Genomic DNA, 25,630 nt, shown 5'->3' with positions numbered 1-25,630 from the left:
ATACCGAGAATGTACACGGACGTCAGAAAAAGACTCACCAGTCTCCTAAAAAATGCAGTTGTACCCAATGTCCACTTAACCACGGACATGTGGACAAGTGGAGCAGGGCAGGGTCAGGACTATATGACTGTGACAGCCCACTGGGTAGATGTATGGACTCCCGCCGCAAGAACAGCAGCGGCGGCACCAGTAGCAGCATCTCGCAAACGCCAACTCTTTCCTAGGCAGGCTACGCTTTGTATCACCGCTTTCCAGAATACGCACACAGCTGAAAACCTCTTACGGCAACTGAGGAAGATCATCGCGGAATGGCTTACCCCAATTGGACTCTCCTGTGGATTTGTGGCATCGGACAACGCCAGCAATATTGTGTGTGCATTAAATATGGGCAAATTCCAGCACGTCCCATGTTTTGCACATACCTTGAATTTGGTGGTGCAGAATTTTTTAAAAAACGACAGGGGCGTGCAAGAGATGCTGTCGGTGGCCAGAAAAATTGCGGGACACTTTCGGCGTACAGGCACCACGTACAGAAGACTGGAGCACCACCAAAAACTACTGAACCTGCCCTGCCATCATCTGAAGCAAGAAGTGGTAACGAGGTGGAATTCAACCCTCTATATGCTTCAGAGGTTGGAGGAGCAGCAAAAGGCCATTCAAGCCTATACAATTGAGCACGATATAGGAGATGGAATGCACCTGTCTCAAGTGCAGTGGAGAATGATTTCAACGTTGTGCAAGGTTCTGATGCCCTTTGAACTTGCCACACGTGAAGTCAGTTCAGACACTGCCAGCCTGAGTCAGGTCATTCCCCTCATCAGGCTTTTGCAGAAGAAGCTGGAGGCATTGAAGAAGGAGCTAACACGGAGCGATTCCGCTAGGCATGTGGGACTTGTGGATGCAGCCCTTAATTCGCTTAACAAGGATTCACGGGTGGTCAATCTGTTGAAATCAGAGCACTACATTTTGGCCACCGTGCTCGATCCTAGATTTAAAGCCTACCTTGGATCTCTCTTTCCGGCAGACACAGGTCTGCTGGGGTTGAAAGACCTGCTGGTGACAAAATTGTCAAGTCAAGCGGAACGCGACCTGTCAACATCTCCTCCTTCACATTCTCCCGCAACTGGGGGTGCGAGGAAAAGGCTCAGAATTCCGAGCCCACCCGCTGGCGGTGATGCAGGGCAGTCTGGAGCGACTGCTGATGCTGACATCTGGTCCGGACTGAAGGACCTGCCAACGATTACGGACATGTCGTCTACTGTCACTGCATATGATTCTCTCAACATTGATAGAATGGTGGAGGATTATATGAGTGACCGCATCCAAGTAGGCACGTCACACAGTCCGTACTTATACTGGCAGGAAAAAGAGGCAATTTGGAGGCCCTTGCACAAACTGGCTTTATTCTACCTAAGTTGCCCTCCCACAAGTGTGTACTCCGAAAGAGTGTTTAGTGCCGCCGCTCACCTTGTCAGCAATCGGCGTACGAGGTTACATCCAGAAAATGTGGAGAAGATGATGTTCATTAAAATGAATTATAATCAATTCCTCCGCGGAGACATTGACCAGCAGCAATTGCCTCCACAAAGTACACAGGGAGCTGAGATGGTGGATTCCAGTGGGGACGAATTGATAATCTGTGAGGAGGGGGATGTACACGGTGATATATCGGAGGGTGAAGATGAGGTGGACATCTTGCCTCTGTAGAGCCAGTTTGTGCAAGGAGAGATTAATTGCTTCTTTTTTGGGGGGGGTCCAAACCAACCCGTCATATCAGTCACAGTCGTGTGGCAGACCCTGTCACTGAAATGATGGGTTGGTTAAAGTGTGCATGTCCTGTTTTGTTTATACAACATAAGGGTGGGTGGGAGGGCCCAAGGATAATTCCATCTTGCACCTCTTTTTTCTTTTCTTTTTCTTTGCATCATGTGCTGATTGGGGAGGGTTTTTTGGAAGGGACATCCTGCGTGACACTGCAGTGCCACTCCTAGATGGGCCCGGTGTTTGTGTCGGCCACTAGGGTCGCTAATCTTACTCACACAGCTACCTCATTGCGCCTCTTTTTTTCTTTGCGTCATGTGCTGTTTGGGGAGGGTTTTTTGGAAGGGACATCCTGCGTGACACTGCAGTGCCACTCCTAGATGGGCCCGGTGTTTGTGTCGGCCACTAGGGTCGCTAATCTTACTCACACAGTCAGCTACCTCATTGCGCCTCTTTTTTTCTTTGCGTCATGTGCTGTTTGGGGAGGGTTTTTTGGAAGGGCCATCCTGCGTGACACTGCAGTGCCACTCCTAGATGGGCCCGGTGTTTGTGTCGGCCACTAGGGTCGCTAATCTTACTCACACAGCTACCTCATTGCGCCTCTTTTTTTCTTTGCGTCATGTGCTGTTTGGGGAGGGTTTTTTGGAAGGGCCATCCTGCGTGACACTGCAGTGCCACTCCTAGATGGGCCCGGTGTTTGTGTCGGCCACTAGGGTCGCTAATCTTACTCACACAGCTACCTCATTGCGCCTCTTTTTTTCTTTGCGTCATGTGCTGTTTGGGGAGGGTTTTTTGGAAGGGACATCCTGCGTGACACTGCAGTGCCACTCCTAGATGGGCCCGGTGTTTGTGTCGGCCACTAGGGTCGCTTATCTTACTCACACAGCGACCTCGGTGCAAATTTTAGGACTAAAAATAATATTGTGAGGTGTGAGGTATTCAGAATAGACTGAAAATGAGTGTAAATTATGGTTTTTGAGGTTAATAATACTTTGGGATCAAAATGACCCCCAAATTCTATGATTTAAGCTGTTTTTTAGTGTTTTTGGAAAAAAACACCCGAATCCAAAACACACCCGAATCCGACAAAAATAATTCGGTGAGGTTTTGCCAAAACGCGTTCGAACCCAAAACACGGCCGCGGTACCGAACCCAAAACCAAAACACAAAACCCGAAAAATTTCAGGCGCTCATCTCTAGTATTGGCACGACAAATCGTACATGTTGGCTAGTGTGTAATCACTATTGTGCGCTGTACAAGGAAAACACAAAAATAGAAACTGACATAATTATGGTAATATGACTGTAAGCTGACTTCAAGTCGAATTTTAGATGGGACCCAGAGGAGGAGAGGGGGGGCGAGCCGCGGGGGTGACAGCCGGCGGCAGCCAGTGGAGATCAGCGCTACGGAGTAGCGCTGCAGCAGGATGTCACTCACCCGCCCGACCTCACGCAGCTTCCACCCAGCTTCAGCAGCGTATAGCCCGCCGGCTGTCCCCGCTTCTCCCTGCGGCTCCCCCCCCCCCCCCCCTCGCCTCCTCCGGGTCCATCTCATTCCAACATCATTTTGACGTCGGATTGAGATAGTCGAAAAGGGGGCCAAACATGTCGGATTTGGCCCCGTTTTCGACATCAACACGTGGATCGGCAGCTATTCCGCCGATCCATGTGCTTTTTGACAAGTCGAATGCCTCGACTTGTCGAAAAGCTCTGAATAGGTCGAATCAGGATTCGTCCTTAAAAAGTCGAAAACTGCCGTCTTTTCGACAGACGGCAGTTTTCGACTGCAATTGAATATACCCCTTCATCTTCTTAGACCAGTGATTTGTGGAATTATGTCGCAATGGTAATGACACATTAATATATTACAGCGCACCGAAGTATAGTGCATATTAGTGTATAGGGGTGTGCTGCTCTGTTGTGATCTGATAAAGAAGAACTTTTAAGTAAGCACTCTGCCAATTAATCTATCTGTGTGTATGTTAGTCTACCTGGAGTCTGTCTAACTGTAGAAATACCATGAAATGTTGCAAATGTAATGGGAATGTAAGAATAGAATAAATAATTTATCCACAATATGAAGGGTTAATCTATGTGTTGCTCCTATATAACAAGACACTCACATGACAATAGCCAGATAAGGGGGGTTCTTAGGAGACTGCTGGATAATATAGATAAAAAACCCAGCGCCATTTACTCGTGTCCTAATGATCTGCAGTAAAGAGGTCTCTGGAGGTCACTGGACATTATCAGAACCACACCGTACTTACTAATATTGTCATGATGATCTGCAATCAGCAGGTCACAGGACATTATTAGAAACCCGGCACTATCTGATCTTGTCCTGATAGTGGTTTATAATTTGACCTAAATAAAATTCTGAAAAAAGATATGTTATGTATTAATATTTCACTCACTTGATGGGTTTTTTTTTGTGGTTTTTTTTGAAGGATTCCTTCTAGTTGTGGAAAGATTTGAAGCCATTGTCCTAAATTCAAGGTGATTCCAACTATTCACTCTCAAGGTTTCCATATGGATGACAGGTGGTGCTCTACAGATATGATGGATATTGCATTTTCCTAAGATTGATTCCTCCCTTGTGTTGTTTGTATAGTTGTGAGATGTAGCAGTAGATGTGTCCCAAGGAACATCAGCAAAACCAATCAGCACGTCACCAGTGGTCACTGGTTCTTCAAACCCTTGTTCACACAATTTATACCAAAAGAAAGGGGATTCAATATGACAAGTCACAATGAGACTCGTGCATTATTTGACAAAAGCAAGCAGGTGCGTATGCTGAGCCACAACAATTTTAAAACAGTAGCATATGAATAAGGTTGACATGATTACAAAACAGTAAAACAGTGCTTGCATTACGAAAGCAGTAAAACAAGCCTAGAGCTGTAGTTTGACATTGTTAGTAAAGCTGAAGTCATATTGCCATAATTTATATACATTTTACTGTAATTAAACATCTGGACAGGGTTATTAATAGATGAGAAATAAACATTAATCAATACAGACACAAATACAAAAATACTAATTAAATTCAATGTAATATAAATATCCTTTGTATTCCGCAGTTTGAATCTGTATAATGATCATCTTAGTCAGTGGTTCCCAAACTCGCTCCTCAAGGCACCCTAACAGACCAGGTTTTAAGACGTGACTTAATTAGTACCTTAGTTTGATTTAAGCACATGTGCTCATGCATGGATATCCTTAAAGCATGGACTGTTAAGGTGCCCTGAGGACAGAGGTTGATGTGTCAAGCATTGAAAAGAGTGGTGAAGTGGATAAGTGGAGCAGTTGCCCATAACAACCAGTGAGCTTCTACCTATCATTTCCTGAAATGTACTTGATAAATGTCACATCACGGCTGATTGGTTGACATGGGCAACTTCTCCACTGGTCCACTTCTCCACTCTTTTCACTTCTTGATACATCAACCCCGGAGTTTTGGAAACCACAATCTAAGGTCTGTCCCGACTCTGATATGCACTGTGGGATCATCACATGACCCACCTCAACAGCTCTCACTACAGCAATGGAACAGATGAACCAGAGAGGACAGAGGACAACTCTGCGCTGGGAATTTAAGCTAGATATACAGTACGTGTCTAAAATATTTTGTCATTATGTATTTTTATTTTTGTCTGGAAAAGTAAGCAATGAGAGCTCATTTTATGCCTGCTGCCAGTCTGCCACATTCTTTTGCATGGGTTTTCTGATTTTTGTTTCCATGACTGCATAAACGTAAATCTTAATTAGCTATCACAGTGCTGGGTTACTGGCTAGGCAAATTAGGCAAGGTTGCTGTCAGGTATGCTAACATTGACATATTAACATTGCATACATCATTTGGTGGTTTGGTCTGGTCTTTTCTTATTGGACTTTCTCCAGAGCTACTCAGGGCCTAATTCAGATCTGAAAGCTGGGCTGCGTTTTTTGCTGCCCAGCAGGGCCATTTCTTGGGGCAGGCGAGCAGTGCAACCGCACTGGGCGCCCGCCGCGGCACTAACTGTGGCTCCCTGCTTCCCCTTCCTATTTCTACCTGAGTAACCTGCTCGGGGGGCGGAGTTTCACGGAATGACGCGGTTGCATCATTACGTCACGTCGCAACCCCGTCACTCCGCGAAACTCCCCCCCCCCGAGCGGAGTACAGAGGGGGATCCAAGTTAGGAAGAGGGAAAGGCCGGCGCGAGGAGCGACTGGTGAAGCGGGCCGAAGAGCGGTAATCGCCTCTGTAAGTATTCTCTCTCTCTCAATGTGTAAAATGGGGACACCTGCCGTAATGTGTGAAATGGGGACTCTTGCCTGCCGTAGTGTGGGATTTAATGTATCAAGGGCATTGCGGTGTGTGGCATAATATGGTGCAGGGGGTATTACTGTGTGGGGCTTAATATGGTAGAATTTTTTTTTCCTGTGGTGGTCGTGATCTGTTGGAGCAGGGTCAAAAACTGGATTGTGAGGTAGTCTTTTCAGACGAGGCCACATCCATTTGGATGAGGCCACGCCCCCTTGCCGGGTGCACGCGCAAGTTTTTTTTTTATCTAGGTGTGGGGGGAGGGGGGGGAAACATTTTTTTATGTCATGGGGGGGGCGCATTTTAAATCTCGCACTGGGAGCCAAATTGGCTAGAAACAGCCCTGCTGCCCAGCGATCAGATTGTCGCGGCCTCCAGTGTAAATTTGCTGTTCAAGCATGCGATCGCATGTGTAGCTGAGCTGCGAAAATTCACTTTGTGCAGTCTGTGCGCAGCCCTTGACTTACTCCTTCAGTGCGATGAGAACAGGCTGATCTGGGCCGGAGCTGACGTCAGACACCCTCCCTGGAAACGCCTATGAACGCCTGCGTTTTTCCAGACACTCCCTGTAAACGCTCAGTTACCACCCACAAACGACCTCTTCCTGTCAATCACCTTGCGAACGCCCGTGCGATCGGATTTTTCCCAACCATCCAGTCACTGACCGGCGATGACCGTTGTTGTTGTTGTCTGAGGCATGTGCGCATTGCGCTGCATACGCAGTTAGGACCTGATCACCCGCTGTGCGAAAACGCACAGCAACGATCAGATCTAAATGACCCCCACAGTGTCATCCAATTGCAAAATTATTTGCAGCAAGCCAAAACAGTAATATCCATTAAACATAAATGATAACTATGCATCCCTACAGGGGAGGGTTAAATTGCTGTGCAAGTGTGCGAACGCATATGTAGCGGAGCTGCACAAACTTATTTTGTGCAGTCTCTGCGCAACCCAGAACCAGTGGCGGATCCTAAGTGGTTGCCTAGGGCCCGCCGGGTCAGGGGGCCCAAAGCGGGCCCCCCGCTTGTGTCACTGAGACATGCTGCCGCTCAGTCCGGCGGCAGCGTGTCTCAGCTGTCAGGAGAGGAGAGCGCCCGCCAGCACGGCTGTGTCTGGCGCGGCAGCGCATAGCGGACTTCAAACCAGCTGCCGGTTCGTGAGCCAATCAGAGCTCGCGGACCGGCAGCCAATCAGAAGCCACCGGTCCGCGAGCTCTGATTGGCACACGAACCGGCGGCTGGTTTGAACGAAGTCCGCTATACGCCGCCGCGCCAGCAACGATCAGATCTAAATGACCCCCACAGTGTCATCCAATTGCAAAATTATTTGCAGCAAGCCAAAACAGTAATATCCATTAAACATAAATGATAACTATGCATCCCTACAGGGGGAGGGTTAAATTGCTGTGCAAGTGTGCGAACGCATATGTAGCGGAGCTGCACAAACTTATTTTGTGCAGTCTCTGCGCAACCCAGAACCAGTGGCGGATTTGCCGCTAGGCAGCCTAAGTGGTTGCCTAGGGCCCGCCGGGTCAGGGGGCCCGAAGCGGGCCCCCCCGCTTGTGTCACTGAGACACGCTGCCGCTCAGTCCGGCGGCAGCGTGTCTCAGCTGTCAGGAGAGGAGAGCGCCCGCCAGCACGGCTGTGTCTGGCGCGGCGGCGTATAGCGGACTTCAAACCAGCCACCGGTTCGTGAGCCAATCAGAGCTCGCGGACCGGCAGCCAATCAGAAGCCACCGGTCCGCGAGCTCTTATTGGCTCACGAACCGGCGGCTGGTTTGAACGAAGTCTGCTATACGCCGCCGCGCCAGACACAGCCGCGCTGGCGGGCGCTCTCCTCTCCTGACTCACCCGTCCCTCACAGCCGGAGCCCGGAGGAGGAGCAGCTGCAGCACTGGCTGCTGTGGGGGCAATTGTATACCTGGCACTGTGGGGGCAATTGGCTGGCACTGTGGGGCATTTGTATACCTGGCACTGTGGGGGCAATTGTTTACCTGGCACTGTGGGGGCATTTGTATACCTGGCACTGTGTGGGCATTTGTATACCTGTCAGGTATACAATTGCCCCCACAGTGTCAGATCCACAATTGCCCCCACAGTGTCAGGTACTGTGGGGGCAATTGTGGATCTGACACTGTGGTGGCAATTGTGGATCTGGCACTATGGGGGCATTTGTATACCTGGCACTGTGGGGGCATTTGTGGATCTGGCACTGTGGGGGCATTTGTATACCACTACCCCCACAAAAAAATCTACTTCAAAGGCCTCTCACACTGAGACTTTTCACACCTACACAGTAGGAATTGGCTTCTAACACCTTTCCAAAAGGCTGCCTATCCTAGGATAATTGACTAAATCAGCAGTTATTTTATTTATTACTTGCTTCAAATATACACAATAGGTTATAGCAATAACTTTGTTCATAATCCCATTATAATTTTGGATCACATACCGAATTGGGGGAAAACAAAACACACACACAAAAAAAAAAACCCCACTGCTTTCTCTCCCTCTCTCATCATCATATGCAGCTCAAATTTATAGGAATCTGTCATTGATGACCAAATGTATACGTATTGCTCCAGCTTCATTCTTTCACTCCGTCCACCACGTTCTGCAGTTCCTATCACACCATCACAGGCTTCTATTCTCCAATCCATTGGCATTTTAAAAAGAAAACACAGGCGCATTCGTGGGAAGCGAGCAGGCCGGAAATGTATTTCCCCAGGTAACCATCTAAGTCCTTTGCCCACCTGCTCACCCCCATACTCAAAGAACAATCAAATAGAAGTGATACCCAAAAGACGGCCCTGTGTTTGGAAGGACAGAACTGTCAACTCTCACTTTGTGACCCCCATACCCAAAGCTCCTGCACTTAACATAAAGAAAACTGAAGGCCCTCTGGTATGCCCAATCAGGTCAGTCCTTTGTAATGCCAGATCTATAAGAAACAAGACTGCAACAATTGCTGACCTTATTGAATCTGCAGATCTAGCCTGTATTACAGAGACCTGGCTAGATGAAAATGCAGCACCTATATTGGAGGCTGCAGTACCAACAAACTACTCTGTCATCCACAACCCAAGACTGGACGGCAGGGGTGGCGGGGTGGCTATCTGCTTCAAAAAAGAACTTAAACTTAGGGTCCACCCTATTGAAACTACTCGCTCATTTGTGTATTGCTGCCCGGAGTTCGACAGGATTAGGTTTCAGAGTACTTCTCATTTACCGGCCACCTGGAGAATTGGAAGATATTTCTACAAGAAATTGCAGACACTGTTGCTGGCCTGGTTCTGGAACATCAAAGATGGCTCATCCTTGGGGATTTCAATGCATGGGTGGATGATGAGCTCTCACGCCTTGGCCAAGACCTCCTGTGCACAATGAATGGTCTGGGCTTCACACAGGTCATTCCCTCTGCCACACATAAAAGTGGTCACACTCTCGACCTTGTCTTTCAGATTGGATTAGAAGTCACTGACCTAAAAATAAACCCAGTCGTCATCTGGTCAGACCACTACTCCCTCTGGTTCTCAGTTGCAACCCAGACCCCTCAAATAAGATCTCTGCCCGTGGAGTTGACCAGGTATCGTCCAAGGAGGGGTATGACTCCCCAGGCTCTTGCAGCAAATCTGGATCTCTCTGCTATACTGGGTGCCTGTGAAGATCCCTGTTCCCTAGTCCGCTATTATAATAGGGATGTTATGGCTGCAATTGATATTATCACCCCTGTGCGTTTAAGACCTCGTAAACCACAACGTCAAGCTCCATGGTTCGACAACAGTGTTAGTGAGCTCAAGAAAAGGGGGCGTAGACTGGAAAGACGATGGAGGAAGACTAACCTAGTGGATGACAAAATAAAACTAATAAAGCATAACGAAGAATATCAATCGACAATCACTCGTAAGAAAGCACAGTTCCTGTCAAATGAGATCACAGCAGCAAACAATAGGCCAGCTCAACTTTTCCGCACAGTGGAGATGCTTTGCAAGCCAGCATGCCTGCAGACTGATGAGACCCTCTCCCAGGCAAGATGCAACGAGTTTGCAAACTTCTTTGCAGATAAAATATCCACCATCCGGGCTGGAATCTCCACAGTGCCATCAAAGGAGTGCCAAACTACAAAGCCTGCCAATATAAGCTACCTGCCTTCATGGACCAGCTTTGATCCAGTGGATGTAAAGGGCACTGCTGAAATTGCTCGGATTTTGCGTCCCACCACCTGTGATCTGGACCCAGCCTCAACCAAGCTTCTAATAGGTTGTAGGGATATAATTGGTCCTGTCTTTACAAAAATTGTTCAATGCTCTTTGCAGACAGGCATTTTTCCTGAACCCATAAAGGAAGCAATTGTTAGACCGCTTCTTAAAAAATCTAATTTAGATCCCGACTGCATGACCAACTACAGACCGGTATCAAACCTTCCTTTCCTAGGAAAGATTATTGAGAAAGTCGTTGCAAATCAACTGGAAACAGCCTAACCACCCATGATATTTATGATCCATTTCAATCAGGATTCAGGAGAAGACATAGCACTGAAACAGACCTGGTGTGTGTGTTAAATGATCTTCTGATGGCAAAAGACAGAGGTGACTGTTCAATATTAATCCTTCTGGATCTCTCGGCAGCATTTGATACCGTGGACCATGGGCTACTGATTGAGCGACTGATACATTTCTGTGGTCTGGATGGCACAGTCCTAAGCTGGTTCAAATCATTTCTCACAGGCAGGTCACAGAGAGTATCATCTGGATTATACTCATCACCACCAGTGCCATTGCCATGTGGTGTCCCACAAGGTTCTATACTATCCCCCATGCTTTTTGCAGTATACATGCTCCCATTGGGCGAAATAATCAGGCGCCATGGCCTGGTCTACCACTGCTATGCAGATGATACACAACTGTACTTGTCCTTTGCACTGTGTTAAAGCAGATTATTTATCTTATATAATACCCTTTATGAGGTCTAAGAACACTGTACTCTAACTACGTATGAAGTACCGTAAGGGTACGCACGTTGCGTAACAATCGCTTAGCCGTGGTCGAGACGCTCAAGCATTACGTTCGCTCACGGCCAAGAGATCACTGGCAGGCACGCTATTGGCTGCCGAATACCGTAATGATTCGCTATAGCGATGCGACCGCTCGAGACCACGAGGAGATCACCAGCGGCGCATACGCTCACAATGTAAAACCTTTATATCTAAACCATAAACAGTGTATTATGCAGTAAACCCTTTGTGTAGTGATATGGTGTAAATGCAATACAGTATAACCTTACTAGCTTAAAAGCAGTTTGAGCGTCACCGACGCTCTGAGAATACTTAACTCTATAAGAAATACACAGATACCTGGGCTTAGGGTCCAACGCCTAATATATATATATTTTGAATGATATACTTGCAAAAGAATTAATACAAATACAAATCATACACTACAATATAACATAGACTAACTTACCAGGTAACTACACAGTAAATACAATACAATTAAGTTTAAGAGAAAAATGAGAGAAAGAGAAGAGAGAGAAAGATATGGCCCATAATAACAAGAGAGAAACAGTATGATTACGGAGAAAAACTTACGCACAAAGGAAACGATCGCATGCGCCTCTGGACATCCAGCTCCCGATTTTCAGCAATGATAACCGTTGAAGAGTGAGAGCTGGATGTGATCGGCCTTTCTATTTATGCCCCACACACAATGCAATTCAATGGTCCCTACAATCTCATTGTTCATTGGACACAGGAATTCCTCCTCGCATTATAACAAAAGGTCATAGGTTGATTCATACAGGTGGGCTGTGACTATTTCCAACAGCTCAGGTGGGAGGGAAACTGGGTTTCCCGCCGCATGGGTAATAAAGTGCAAATAAAGTAAATGTTCATAAACTTCTTATGTCCATAACTATTCGCACGAGCGATTGATCTGCTTCAAACCAACACCGGAATATTTCTAATTAAATATTTTTCCGATGGATACTAAACACCACTGTATTACTCCTGTCTGACCCTTCATATCAAACAAAGAGGGATTTCTCTGTTCATGAACATTCTATATTAACCAAACTTTCAGAATCTATCAAAGGGACCATGATCTAAAAAATACATTATATAGTGAAAATATGTAATGATTGAGTCGCACGCTACGATCACATAAACTCTACGGTAAATACGCATACCGTGCGCCTGCGGGTGCCCGCGACTGTGAGTATGCGCACGTACGGGAGAGCGTACGCATGCGCAGCACGGACCTGTGTGAGGTGCAAATATGGTAGTGTGCATAGAGATATTTTTCTGACTTTGACAGTCCACCCTTTGGCAGTCAACAATAACTGCCACTTCCTGAAAACATTTCAAAAAGAGAAAAATATATGTTAGGGGTTAATACATTTACATGGTTGGGTAAGGGAGGAGAGGAGAAGGTAGGAAAGGGGTATGACCTAGTGAGATAGCAGAAGCATGTGTGTATGAATCCGTGCTTGGGGGTCATGTATCATCGTGCCGTACGTGTTTTAAATCAAGCTTCGAGGTATTGCGAAGTATACATTTGAATTCCTTCTTATCCCGTGGTACGGGTCTGTGGATGGGCTGTCAAACTTTACCGAGCTCTTTTCGGCTTTGGTTGTAACAAAATGGGGGAGCACATTGTAGTTGATGATACATGAATGGGGGAGATATGTGATTGCTGATATCTGTGCCTGTATTCCCTATCGACTATGTGTGTCATTACCTGAGGGTTGTAGAAATGAAGAAAAGACATAATTACGGTAAATGCGGTGGTATTCTATGTCAGGTAAATGTACATTCGTCGATTGAGGTCTTGTTTGGTGTCTGTTGAATGCAGTCTTCTTTGTGCTTTTGCTCATAAGGTGCGAGCAAAGCTGTCAATGTCCATAGATTTACAAAAGTGTTGGGCTAGCGTAATTTTAAAATTTCTAGGGAAACTGGGGATCCATGGCATAGTTCATCAAAAATCTGTGTATCAGGTTGTCAAAACTTCTTCTTTAATCTCTCTGTTGTCTGTATATCGGCTCATCAAATTCCTCGTCCAAGTGGGTCTTTTTACCTTGGAGGAAACGGAAAAACAGGTGAAAGAAACGGACCGTAGAAATCGCATTTTCATCACATCATTGTTTCTACATTTGGGTCATAAATCAAGTCCATTGGAATTACAGTTTCCTCACTCCTTAAACTCATTACCCTAGTACGATGATTGCACCTCATTAAAGCCTGACCGCATCTAAATATCAAACCAATCGTTATGATAACACCTAAGATACATAGGAGAAACTTCCCAACATCCATTATAACTCCTTGGGCCCATTCTCCTAAACCGGAGAACCAATTTCGCGGGTTCAACCATGACACCCAACCAGTCAGCTCATTACTCACAGCAGCAAGGGTGAGATTGTGTCTTCTGCGAAATTCCCACTTTAGTTGGAGAATATCGTCCATCTTTTGGTCTATGACCTCGACCGGGTCCTCGGTGCTATTCGTAATATATGTGCAACATTTCACGCCGTATTGTGTTGCCAGGGTGACACAATATCCGCCTGTTACTGCTGTGAGGTAATTAAGAACCATTCTATGCTGGACTAGTTCTGTTTTGTAAGCCTGAAGTTCCCTTCCAGTATACCTAAACGTGTCATCATACATTTCAGTGATATTATCTAACAAATTGGCGAGTGCAGAAATGTATTTATAATTCAACACTCCTCTAGCGGTGTGAGTGATATCTAACGCGATTAAGAATTGAATCCCGGTGGATTCACTGATCATGTCAGAGGCCGGGTGCTCTGTTCTTTCTATCAGGTGCCGTTTAACGATGTGCTCGTAATGAGTATGAGTGTAAGGAGTTTGGGCAACACAGTGTATGTCTTTCATTTTGTCATGTGATACAGTCATTACTTCAGGCAGTACTTTTCCAATATAACACAATCCTTCAGAGTTTGGGGCAAGCCACTTATACGCCTTTCTCCCGCATATGAAATATGCATCATCGGGGAGAACATATGGGACGGAGTAGGACATAACCATATTACACACCTTCCATGTGAAATCTCCTAACCCTAATTCTTCCATCTGCTTAGTACACGTATCAGGTTGTACGATATGTGCACAGTATCCTGGTGATACCTCTCCAACTCTCGTAATCCTATTTCCTAAGGTATACCTATACCGGAAAGATTTTCCTCTACTGGCTATGTGGCGTATAAGCTCTGTATCTGTAGGCATTCTATCTGCTCTGTGTGAAAAGGTCATGGTTTGATTACTCCATGACACTTCCCAATTTCCCGGCTTTCGGGGATTGGAGATGTTAAAACATAATAGGGACCTATCCACATGGTATTGGTGGAGCTTCAAACTAGGAGGGCTGGAGATATTAAACCTCCTGTCCACCGGTCTCCCACCACTTAACTCAAGTACCTCCCCTAACGTTAAAGGAAATGGTACTAGCCCTGATTTGCTATGACCTTGAGGTACTTGAGAGCATACCCAACAATCTGTTTTATTTAACACACTACCCACTAAAGAGTGATAGTCACTCAAGGGATGCCGGTCCATATGGATATTAAAACTGGATTGGCATTTCTTTATGCACCCATCCTCAATGACATTGTTACAAAGCCGACAGATACAGTTTTCTTCAGCTAACAATCCTTCACAATTCCTTCTATGGTCAATGCTATCGGATCGTTTTCTGATACTCGCCTTTACTTGTTGGTTAAGTTGTTCTTGGAAAACTACGCCTCCATTTCTGTCATCAGAACCCATTCCAGAACCTCTCTCGAACTCCATGGTACTCTCGCCGGAACAGACTGCTCTGGTCAACATCATGGTCAACAGGAAAATCCGGATCACAGTCTCTTGGGGCAAGTCCATCTTGTAGGAGGAAACGGAGAAGAATGAGAAGGGGGAAAAAAATAATTTGAGGGAGAGGGGATGGGAAGTTGGAGAAAAACAATAAAAGGGAACAGGGGATCGACAACTGCTTTTGATCTTGTGGTTCTCGATGCTCAGGTGCCGCCTTAGTCCTCCTGGAACAGACACTCTAGTGATACAACCTCTACCGTCTGTTCCTTATCACAGAACTTCTCTGGATCAACGACCTTCTTACAGTGGGACGAATGAACCCAAGTCTCTCTCTCAGCAACCTTCAATGCTGTAGTGCTAGTCAATAAGACCTGGTATGGTCCTTCCCATCTGTCAATAAGGCAACCTGAGCGTAGAAAATTCCGTATCATTACATAATCCCCAGGTTCAATGTCATGACAATTACTATCTGGTAAGTCAGGAATCACTAACTTCAGATTATCATTTTGATTCCTTAACTGTTTACTCATGTTAATCAAGTATTTTACAGTCACTTCATTGTTACACTTCAAATCATCCTGAGGGTTAATCATAACATGCGGTTGTCGACCAAACAAGATTTCAAAGGGAGACAGATTAAGAGGGGACCTGGGAGTGGTTCTGATGCTGTACAGTACAATGGGTAAAGCTTCTGGCCATGTCAATCCTGTCTCTGCCATCACTTTACTCAGTTTATTTTTAATAGTGCTGTTCACTCTTTCCACTTTCGCACTCGCCTGTGGACGGTATGGAGTGTGCAGCTTGCTATCAATTCCCATCAATTTACACATTCCTTGGAAGACATCACCTGTAAAATGGGTACCCCTATCACTTTCGATAATTCTAGGGATACCATATCTACATACAAATTCCTGCACAATTTTCTTAGCAGTAAACATAGCGGTATTTGTGGCCGCCGGAAATGCTTCGACCCAATTTGAGAAAACATCTATACAAACAAGTACATATTTCAAATTTCGACAAGGGGGTAATTGAATAAAGTCAATCTGTATTACCTGGAAAGGGCCGCCGGCAGGTGGGATATGGGATGGTTCTGTTGGTATTGTTTTTCCGATGTTCTTTCTCAGACAGGTAAGGCATGACATTGCTCTTTTACTCGCATGAGATGAAAATCCTGGGGCACACCAATATGCTCTTACCAACTGGCACATCCCTTCCCTGCCCAGATGAGTCAGCCCGTGAGCTGCCTCAGCTAAACATGGAAGGTATGCTCTGGGGGCCACCGGTTTACCTTGTCCATCAGTCCAGAGTCCTGAGGACTCCTGGCCATATCCCTTTGCCCTCCAGACTGCCTTTTCCTGTGTGGAACACAAATTTTGCATCTCACACAACTTCTGTGTGTTGATGGTATTAAATACCATCAGTTGTGTGGTGTCTGTCTGTCTGGGGGTAGCAGCTGCTAACTTAGCTGCTTCGTCTGCTCGGCTGTTACCAAGTGATACTGGGTCTTGGCTATATGTGTGTGCTTTACATTTGATAACAGCCACTCTGTCGGGTTCCTGTATCGCTGTTAGAAGCCTTTTTATATGAGCTGCATGCGCTACCGGTGTACCAGCTGCCGTCATGAAATTTCTGAGGCGCCATAGGGCTCCGAAATCATGGACTACCCCGAATGCGTATCTAGAATCGGTGTAGATATTGGCTGATTTGCCCTTAGCCAATTCACATGCTCTGGTTAGGGCGACCAGTTCAGCAACCTGGGCTGAGTGAGGTGGGCCTAGCGGTTCCGCTTCTATGGTGCCTTGGTCATCTACGACTGCGTATCCAGTACACAAGTCTCCCGAGTCTGACTGTCTATGACAACTACCGTCCGTGTAGAACGTAAGTTCTGCATCTTCCAGTGGGTTGTCACTGATGTCAGGCCTTGCGGTAAAATTTTGGGTCAAATATTCCATACAATCATGAGTGTCTTCCTTTGTATTAAATTCTCCTTCCCCACCACTCTCATCCTCCACCCTTTGTGCCTGTCCAGGCACACCTGGGAGATATGTTGCAGGATTTAATGCACTGCATCTCCTTATGGTGATGTTTACGGGGGCCATTAGTGCCAATTCCCATCTTGTAAACCGCGCTGATGAGACCTGTCTGGTTTGGGCAGAATTTAACAAGGCTGACACTGCATGTGGTGTATGAATTGTGAGGTTGTGACCTAGCACGACGTCTTCGCTTTTCGTTACTAGCAATGCTATCGCAGCAACGTTTCGCAAGCATGTGGGGAGGGATCGCGCTACCGTATCTAGCTGAGCGCTGTAATATGCTACTGGCCTGCTGGCATCACCGTGCTTTTGGGTTAGTACGCCTGCCGCGCAACCAGCACTTTCTGTTCCATATAGTTCAAAGGGTTTCCCATAGTCTGGCATACCCAATGCTGGTGCCTGCGTTAGGCACTGTTTAAGTCTCTCAAATGCTGTCTCAGACTCGTCTGTATGCGAAATCCGATCAGGTTTGTTTGAGGAGACCATTTCCTGCAAGGGTAACGCTAGGATGGAAAACCCTGGGATCCAGTTACGGCAATACCCACACATTCCTAAAAATGTTCTGATCTGTTGCTGGGTTTGTGGCAGAGTCATGTCTCTAATTGCTTGAATTCTATCAGCGGTCAGGTGTCTCAGTCCTTGTGTTAGACAGTGTCCCAAATATTTTACCTTAGTTTGGCATAATTGCAACTTGTCTTTGGAAACCTTGTGTCCAGTGTCTGAAAGATGAAACAGGAGCTGTTTCGTATCCTTCAGGGATGCTTCCAATGAATCAGAACACAGTAGTAGATCATCCACGTACTGTATTAATACTGATCCACTCTCTGGTTGGAAAGACTGTAAACAATCATGCAAAGCCTGGGAAAATATACTTGGACTATCTATGAATCCTTGTGGTAATCGAGTCCATGTGTATTGGACTCCTCTGTATGTGAATGCAAACAAATATTGGCTGTCAGGGTGCAGAGGTACCGAAAAGAAAGCGGAGCAGAGGTCAATAACAGTGAAAAATTTCGCAGTGGGAGGGATTTGCATTAGGATGACAGCTGGATTTGGCACTACGGGGAACTGACTCTCAACTATTTTGTTAATCCCCCTTAGATCCTGCACTAGCCTGTAACCCCTCCCCCCACTCTTTTTAACAGGGAAGATGGGACTATTGGCAGTGCTGGACGTTCTTACCAGAATGCCCTGTTGTAGCAAGCGCTCTATTACGGGATAAACTCCTAACTCCACCTCTGAGGGATTTTTGGAGCTATCCTACCATCTTTTACTTGTACAACTACCGGAGCTACGTTTGCCATTAATCCAGTGTCCTGTCCATCTTTTGTCCAAAGTGACTCTGGTATCTGAGATGTCATTTCTTCTACTTGGGAGGGAGTCCTATTTGTCATAATGGTGTGTGACATTAATTTTGACGGGGAGTCTAACATGTCTCGTACTTCCTGAGCGTGATTCTCAGGTATGTCCAAGAATACACCTTCAGGAGTACAATAAATGACGCACCCCATTTTACACAATAAGTCTCTACCCAGGAGATTGGTCGGTGCCGATGCAGCCAGCAAAAAGGAATGCTTGGTATGTAACGGCCCTACTGTAATCTCGGCTGGTTTGCTAACAGGGTAGTGCTGGACTACTCCCGTTACCCCTATGGCTGGAATTGTCTTACCAGTGGTTCTCATGCCCACTGTCGAATTTATCACTGATTTGGCCGCCCCTGTGTCTACAAGAAAGTTTAATGATTTACCAGCTACATTGATTGCAATTTCTGGTTCACTTCCAAGGCTTGCAATCAATTTTACTGGCTGCAGATTACAGGTATGGCCACACCCCTATTGGGTATGGTGACCTCCCTGAATCCCGCTGGCAGCAACTACTTGTGAGGGAGTTAGCTGGGAACTACCAGAGGTTTGCCAATCTCTGTTTGGGGGGTATCTTTTTGTTTCCCCTGCATGTGGCTCATAACTCCGTTTCTGCGGACCCTGCTCCCAATGTCGTGTGTCGTGTCGTTGTCTAGGGGGTTGATAAGATTTTTGTACATTTCTCGATCTACAGTCTCGTGCAAAGTGTCCCTGTTTGTGACAAAAATAACATGTTACCACATTTGACTTACCCACAGGGTTTGGTGATGTTAACACAGGCTGTTTTGTGGTCAGGGCCTGTATACTTACTGCCTTTAACTTATCACTTTGTTGTTCCCTGTGTCTGGTGATGTTCCTATCGTGATCAATAGCAGCCTCTCTCAAAGTAGCCACAGACAGACCTCGCCAACATGGTTGTGTGGTCTGTACCCTAGTCTTTAATGATTCTTTTAAACCATCCATCAGTACCGATACTGCTACTTCTCGATGGTTTATGTTTGTTTTAATGTCCTCTATGCCTGTGTATTTTGCCATTTCTGATAATGCTCTGTGAAAATACTCTGCAGCTGTTTCTGACTCCTTCTGTTTAATGGAGAATATTTTGTTCCATTTAACTACGGCTGGGAAATACTCCTTTAACTGTAAGCTTATTCTTTTTACATTGTCTTTGTTGTACACATCTGTAAGAGGTACATCCTGATCTAATCCACAGTCAGCTAAAAATTGAGTTGCGTCAACATTGGAGGGTAAACATGCTCTCAGCAATATCTGCCAGTCTTTGTTGTTGGGCTCTACAGTGTTACCTAGGTCTCTGATGTATTTTTGGCTGGCAACTAAGTCTTTTCTAGGGTCAGGGAATTCAGACACTATGGTCCTTAATTCCATTCTGGAAAATGGGCTATACATGGCAATGTTCCTCACAGGGGTGACTCCTGATGTGTCAGTTTTCCCATTTGGAACAGCTATTACCCTAACAGGATTAACTCTAACAATATCACTCTGTGTGGGTTCTACAGCCTGTGGTGAAATGGCTTCAGCATAGTGTATGGTGCCGTACTTACCTGTAGATACGACCTCACCTATCCCTCCGCTAGGGGCCCTTGTTACTAATCTCGTGGGTGGAGCTGTGCCTACTGTGGTCTCTGCTATGGTGGCTGCTAGAGAGAGCGCTGAAATTGTTGCCGATTCGTCTTCTTGATCACACTCCTGAGGAAAGTTCAAAACAGGGTACAACTTGCACGGGTTAATACTTGCATTGGTTAATTGGTTAACATTATCTTTAACATTTACACAGTTGCTAAGTGTTTGTGTGTTACACCTTAGTGCGTCATTCTCCGCAACCAATTTCTCTCCCGATATATATGGTGGCGGTGGGGCCGTGGCTATCAGTTTTCTGATTGAGCCAGATCCCGCCGCCTGAGCCAATACTCTCTGTATGTCACCCTCCTGTTGCCACAACTGCAAATAATCATAATGCTTGATTCGTCTCTTTGCTGATTTAATGAGACATATCCTTCTCCTTAAATTCGTTAACACTTCTGTGCTGAAGCTACCTACTCTTGGGAATTTCTCCCCGTCATGTACCGTCATTCTCTCCCATTCATCACATAAAACCTCTGTGTGTGAACCGTATTTTTCACACATCACGTACCTTGCCGACCCAACTGGTCGGTTCACTGAATCAACCCGAACCGAGGTTGATCGCCCCCTACCTGAACAAGTGGCCCCCATAGTTCGAAGGTGTTGCTTTATTCAGCCAACCCTTACGCAAACCAAAATGTTCAAAATAGGCTGACGGTGGCGGTTTACCGAGTACCCCACTCACTCGCCCACACCGACCAATACGACCTGATCACACCGATATGGTGCTGGCGTACTCGACCCAGGGCCCCTGCGACCTGAACCTCTATTTACTGGAACCTGTGAGGGTGATCCGAAGAACACTTACTCTTTCCAGTAACTATTGGTTGTTGGATAGTTCCTGAGTGAGCAGCGAACCTCCCTTAAAATAAAAAAATTACACAAATCACGTTAGAATGTACAAATAGCGTTTATGACCTTCGTACACAAATAGTACCGGTCAGGTTTACTAATGTACACAATTACGTGCGGTACAATCGTTCAGCACATAAGCAACTAATCTTATGTACGGAGCGACCAGTGGAATCGAAAATTGTGGCTGCGAATTCCTTCAGCCAGAGCTTGTATGGCCTATATGGGTGTTGCACCAACCCTTTCTTGGTGTTGTGCCTGTGGACTGTATAGCGGACTTCCTTGTCTGCTGTACCTGAACCTGTTGGTCTGCTATGACCTCCTGGTCTGTTACAGTATGACCTCCTGGTCTGCTACAGTATGACCTCCTGGTCTGCTACACTCTAATGCTCAAATTGTATGTTTTAACCAGGGATGACTCCCTAGCCACCATGTACGTCACTTACACGCATGTACCTCACGAGAACTCGACTTTTCTTGTGGTTCAACCTGTAAAATTGTATACAACACACTCACTCACCACATGTACACTTTTGTTTCTATTTCTATTTCTGCGCAGAAATTTCTCTTTAGACCAGATGTGTTACAAATTAGGAGAAGGATCTATTAATTTAAATTTCGAATTTAAAATAAATTTGTGCGATTTATCGCCTTGCGTTATTTACCGCGTTGCGCTATTTATCGCGTTGAGAAGCGAAAAAAAAACTTGTGATTTGAGTTACGTGGGCGTACCCGGACGCTCCGCTGCGTGATATACGCTGCGTGCGTCGGCCTTTGGTTTGCGTACGCAAGTCTCAGTCCTTTGTTAGAGACACGTGTACGCAAAATAAAGATCCACCGTAACACAATTTATACGTTTATCAATGTAGATGATCCTTGATCATCTACCGCGCACCACACTGACTTCGCCTTGTCTCTCAGGCAGAGCTGTGTGTTTGTCTATACTTTAACTATATTACCTTTACTTTTACACTTTGAAATAGCGGCAAATCTCTCTTAGCACGTTTATCAACTATATAATAGCAAACAGGAGAGTGATATACGAAAATACACGAATGAAAAGAAATGCAGATATGCGTGCGTGTGTACGCAAGACAGAAAAATAAACAGTTTTAAAAGAGACTAGCGTGTTGTTCTTACCTCCGGTTCCCGGATTCCTTCAGCACCCTTTACTAAGAGAAGCAGACGCTTATCCAAACAGCACTACGAGGAATATGATCTCCCGCCCTTTGCTGCTGGATAATGTCTGCTGTAATTACCTAGTGCAGATATGTGAAGGACAGGACGAGCCCGCAATTGTTAAAGCAGATTATTTATCTTATATAATACCCTTTATGAGGTCTAAGAACACTGTACTCTAACTACGTATGAAGTACCGTAAGGGTACGCACGTTGCATAACAATCGCTTAGCCGTGGTCGAGACGCTCAAGCGTTACGTTCGCTCACGGCCAAGAGATCACTGGCAGGCACGCTATTGGCTGCCGAATACCGTAATGATTCGCTATAGCGATGCGACCGCTCGAGACCACGAGGAGATCACCAGCGGCGCATACGCTCACAATGTAAAACCTTTATATCTAAACCATAAACAGTGTATTATGCAGTAAACCCTTTGTGTAGTGATATGGTGTAAATGCAATACAGTATAACCTTACTAGCTTAAAAGCAGTTTGAGCGTCACCGACGCTCTGAGAATACTTAACTCTATAAGAAATACACAGATACCTGGGCTTAGGGTCCAACGCCTGATATATATATATTTTGAATGATATACTTGCAAAAGAATTAATACAAATACAAATCATACACTACAATATAACATAGACTAACTAACCAGGTAACTACACAGTAAATACAATACAATTAAGTTTAAGAGAAAAATGAGAGAAAGAGAAGAGAGAGAAAGATATGGCCCATAATAACAAGAGAGAAACAGTATGATTACGGAGAAAAACTTACGCACAAAGGAAACGATCGCATGCGCCTCTGGACATCCAGCTCCCGATTTTCAGCAATGATAACCGTTGAAGAGTGAGAGCTGGATGTGATCGGCCTTTCTATTTATGCCCCACACACAATGCAATTCAATGGTCCCTACAATCTCATTGTTCATTGGACACAGGAATTCCTCCTCGCATTATAACAAAAGGTCATAGGTTGATTCATACAGGTGGGCTGTGACTATTTCCAACAGCTCAGGTGGGAGGGAAACTGGGTTTCCCGCCGCATGGGTAATAAAGTGCAAATAAAGTAAATGTTCATAAACTTCTTATGTCCATAACTATTCGCACGAGCGATTGATCTGCTTCAAACCAACACCGGAATATTTCTAATTAAATATTCTTCCGATGGATACTAAACACCACTGTATTACTCCTGTCTGACCCTTCGTATCAAACAAAGAGGGATTTCTCTGTTCATGAACATTCTATATTAACCAAACTTTCAGAATCTATCAAAGGGACCATGATCTAAAAAATACATTATATAGTGAAAATATGTAATGATTGCGTCGCACGCTACGATCACATAAACTCTACCGTAAATACGCATACCGTGCGCCTGCGGGTGCCCGCGACTGTGAGTATGCGCACGTACGGGAGAGCGTACGCATGCGCAGCACGGACCTGTGTGAGGTGCAAATATGGTAGTGTGCATAGAGATATTTTTCTGACTTTGACAACTGATAACCCAATAGCAACCCTAAATGGCTGTCTAGCTGAACTACAGGAGTGGATGAGCGCCAGTTGGCTGCGACTGAACCCGGATAAAACAGAGGTCCTTATGATACGACCGCAACATCAAAGGACAAGACTGCAGCATAGCCAACCAACTGGACTTACACTCGGGGATTCAGAATTACAGACCAGTGATCGTGTGCGGAATCTTGGCGTTGTCCTGGATGGTGGCTTGACACTTAAACATCAGATATCAGCCACAATCAAATCCTCATTCTTTCACCTGAGGAACATAGCCAGAATCAAGCACTTAATTCCCTCAGATGATATGCCAAAAGTCATACATGCATTTGTATCATCTCGTTTAGACTACTGTAATGCCCTCTACCTTGGTCTACCAGCAAAAGAATTGCAGCGCTTACAGCTTGTGCAAAACACAGCTTCCAGGCTATTAACCAACCAGCCCCGTTCTAGCCACATAACACCCATACTCTACTCCCTTCACTGGCTGCCTGTACGATGGCGAATCATCTTCAAGATTGGCTTACTGAGTTTCAAAGCATTACATGACCAAGGCCCAAGGTACCTGAAACAGCTTCTGACCCCATACTGTCCCACTCGATTACTGCGATCTGTAGATGAAGGACTTTTAGACCTAGAATCTACCATAATTCATCTGGGGGTCGAGCTTTTAGTCATGCGGCTCCGACTCTATGGAACTCACTTCCCCGCACAGTGCGAGAGGCCCCAACTATAGAATCCTTCAAAAGTAGACTCAAGACTTTTCTGTTTACTCAAGTATTTCCATAATGTCCATTTTAGTATCTTCATGCATGCTTCTGTATTTTATGAAAATGTACTTCATTATTTTCTGTACTATATTATGCTATGTATCTGTTAAGCGCCTTGAGTCCTATTGAAGAAAGAGCGCTATATAAATACAATTATTATTATTATTATTATACCTGGCACTGTGGGGGCATTTGTGGATCTGGCACTGTGGGGGCATTTGTATACCTGGCACTGTGGGGGCATTTGTATACCTGGCACTGTGGGGGCATTTGTGGATCTGGCACTGTGGGGGCATTTGTATACCTGGCACTGTGGGGTCAATTGTGGATCTGGCACTGTGGGGGCAATTGTGGATCTGGCACTGCACTATTGGGGGCATATGTCTGTGTTTCACGTCCCATTTTAATTGGCCACACCCATTTTTTTGGCGCGCCGTGGGGCACAGTACCTCTATGGGGCACTCTCTATCTGATTGGTCGCCGCTTAGCCCCGCCGGGAGTGCACACAGACGCTCTCATTCCAGTGAATGGGGCACGTGCGTGTCATGGACACGTGCGCACCCCAGACGCGGTGATAGGCCCAGGCACAGACGGAACTCCATCTGTAATGTAAGGGGGCATAAGTCAGAACAAAAATATAGTGCTATGGATTGTTTGAGGTAGGGAGGCCCCAAATCGGTATTTCGCTTAGGGCCCCATGAGGTCTAAATCCGCCTCTGCCCAGAACTTACTCTTCCCGTGCAATTGATTCCTGCTGATCGTGGGCTGGAGCTGACGTCAGACACCCTCCCTGAAAACGCCTGAGCCCGCCTGCGAAAACGAACAGCAGCGATCAGATCTGAATTAGGCCCTAAGTACACAGGGGTTCAATGCAAAGGTGTGAGGACTTTGCAGTAGTGTGACTTAGCTAGTCAATTCACACATGGCTGAAAGCCCAGACCTGTGATTTCAGTTCCACTTTGTAAATAGAAAATAACAAAATGATTAAAAAATATGAATATATTATATCATTTGAAACACTTCAATATTGGAAAATGCTTATTCAAATACAAAATCTGACTTCATTGATTTACTTATGTTGTCATATTGAACATATGGCGATAACACTAAGAGGAGGTAATTCAATTACCTGTGATCCATTTTAGTGGTAAAAACATTGCTGTAAAATCCAATTTTAACCCTTTTTTCCGGAGTAATTAAATTCCTCCTTTTTGCACACCTGTATTTGCGTGAAAACACACAGGATCTTGGATAAGTTCCCAAATCCATGTGCTTTCGCGATTGCAGCCATGAAAACATGGCACTTATCAGGGATTTAGTGTGTCCTTTTATAATTAAGATTGATTTTTGTTTTATTTAAGGTTTAGATATTTCAGGATAATG

At 45.5% G+C, this 25,630-nt stretch overlaps 1 long non-coding RNA gene across 1 annotated transcript in view; it reads left to right on the top strand.

The window, feature by feature from the left end:
- LOC135057850 (uncharacterized) overlaps positions 1 to 25,630 on the top strand; it is a 53,660-nt gene that overhangs the window by 5,348 nt on the left and 22,682 nt on the right. Inside the window, exons 2-3 of the long non-coding RNA XR_010244413.1 lie at positions 4,212 to 4,260; positions 4,376 to 4,548. This is a non-coding gene — a long non-coding RNA (uncharacterized LOC135057850). The remainder of the gene's footprint in view (positions 1 to 4,211; positions 4,261 to 4,375; positions 4,549 to 25,630) is intronic.

The sequence above is a fragment of the Pseudophryne corroboree genome, chromosome 3, assembly GCF_028390025.1.
Source record: "Pseudophryne corroboree isolate aPseCor3 chromosome 3, aPseCor3.hap2, whole genome shotgun sequence".
NCBI lineage: Eukaryota > Metazoa > Chordata > Amphibia > Anura > Myobatrachidae > Pseudophryne > Pseudophryne corroboree.
This window is presented reverse-complemented; position numbering and strand designations above follow the sequence as displayed.